The sequence below is a fragment of the Coffea eugenioides genome, chromosome 5 (genome assembly GCF_003713205.1).
Source record: "Coffea eugenioides isolate CCC68of chromosome 5, Ceug_1.0, whole genome shotgun sequence".
NCBI classification, from domain to species: Eukaryota; Viridiplantae; Streptophyta; class Magnoliopsida; order Gentianales; family Rubiaceae; genus Coffea; species Coffea eugenioides.
In genome coordinates, this window is record NC_040039.1 from 19,401,492 (window position 1) to 19,403,623 (window position 2,132).

General features: G+C 45.7%; 1 pseudogene; it reads right to left on the reverse strand.

Annotated features, from left to right (window-relative positions):
* Nucleotides 1–1,213: 1,213 nt before the first annotated feature.
* Nucleotides 1,214–2,132, reverse strand: LOC113771247 (annotated as a pseudogene).

Genomic DNA, 2,132 nt, shown 5'->3' on the forward strand with positions numbered 1-2,132 from the left:
CCCATAATGAATAACTTAAATAAAAGTAAAGTAAATGAGATAAACGCAAGGAATTAAAGGGAAGCAAGTAAAGCGAAGTAGACATGCATATTCACATAACACGTAGGAGCACGTAGGAAAAAATGAAGTGCAAATGAGGGATAGAGTGTACCTCCCTTGAATTGACGCCCTAATGAGGTGAAGTTACTAATTTATCCTCCAAAATAAAAGAAATGGTCAAGGTACCAATTTATTTGGGAAAATTAAAGAAAATGTACAAAAACAAAGCTCACTTGATCGTAAAGCCTCTAAAGTTATGGCTTAAATGCAAATGACAGAGCATGGTAGTTAATTGAAGTAAAGCAAGCAACGCAATTGCAAAAATTAAAGCTGCCATTATTCAATTGGTTGGGTCATAATGCATTGCTGCAAAAATCACAGGGACCCAATTGATTAGTTTTTCTCAATTTTGTGGGTCATAGTAGCATAAGGTGAAACTTGAGGGGGTTAAGAGGCAATTTTAAAGAATTATTTCATGCATGCACGAAGCCTTTGTTTCTCATCTTCTGGTTTACCTTCAACCGCAGCCTGTTGCTTCATTACCAACCCAAACATTACCAACCAATAACAACTTTTGAATCAAATGATCATAAGACAATCCCCCAAATCATCAACCAAGCCAAATAATACACTATCATTGCTAGATCAAATCAGGAAAATCCGGGTTGATGGCTGTTATTTTCTAAGTTGCTAATCACACGCATGCCTTGTAAAAGAAAAACAGCAACTAAAATCTGGCGTAATGCTGCCCAAACCAAAAACCCCTCAAACATGCTCTTAAGCAAACCCCAAGATTCACAGAAACGCAAGGAAAACTGCTACTGGAACATATGAACGAACAAAAGAAAGACCAGCCGCGAACATCGAAAACATTTCTGCATTTTTCAGATATCATTTTCTGCAGCTATTTTCTATTAAGCTTCAATCAACCAAGAATGAAATTGCTGCACTTTGCTTGCAAACTGACCCAGATTTTCTAGTTCAAATACACAACTTCAACTAGGATTAAGCAACTAACAACTTTAGATTAAGCAACCATGATCCAAGTGAACAAGCAACTCAGAAAAATATCATACTCAGTTCTAAAAAATGCATGCAATCCAAACAAGGGATAAGAAAACGATTATTGCAGCTACGGTAGCGATTACCTGGGATCCAGACAATGAAACACGAGTCATACCTTCAGCATCTGAAGCTTATTCGAGAAGGCGATGGCAACCCAATCAGGCTGGGAAGAGGACCACCGTGGCTGCTCAATTTCGGCACCGGCAGTGTAAACGAGAATGGGGTCCAATCCACCCTCAGTGGGCTAGCCCATGGAAGAGAGATCCCAAATGAGGGCCTGGGAGTCATCTCCAGCAGTGCAGATGTGGCACGAGCTGTGGGGAGTCCAGGCGATGGTGTTGGTACTGGCCTGATGCCGCTGCAGCTCCACGACTGGAAGCGTGGGAAGCGGATGTCCAGGACGACTACCTTGGCGCTGTCCATAACGATAGTGGCCATGTACCGGGGGTCCTGTTCGTTCCAACCAAGGCGGACAAGCGGCGTATTGGGCTCGGAGCTCTCGTAGATAAGGGTGGAGTGCTCCTTGTCGCGGGCGATGAGCTGGGTGTCGACGGTCTCGCGGTCGATGTCTCAGATGGTGCAGGTGGTGTCGATGCTGGAGGCGCCGATGCGCTTGGGTTCTGCCTCGTTCCAGTCAAAGGAGGTGAGGGGGCCGGAGAACTTGCTGTTGCGGTAGTTGTTGAGGAGGCCCTTCATGTCGACGCGGGTTCCATCGTCGGCGACCCGGAGGTAGTCACTGGAGGTGACGAGGAGGTCGGGCTTCTGGCACTCCTCATCAGGGATGAAGATAACCTTCGCTGCTGTTCGCCAGACCCATCTTCGGTGGGATCGCTGCTAGCCCCCCAAACTTTCCTTGCTCTCTCCAGTTTTTTAGCCATTCTCTCCTCTCAGTTTTTCTTTCTTTTTGCCGTCCCCCGCTCTCTATCGCTCCCCAGAAACCCTAGTAGCTTTCTAGTTCTTTTCAGTCCTTCACTCCAATAAGCCTCCGCAGCCTTCTTCTTTCTACCGCCGCCAACCAAAGCTCTCAT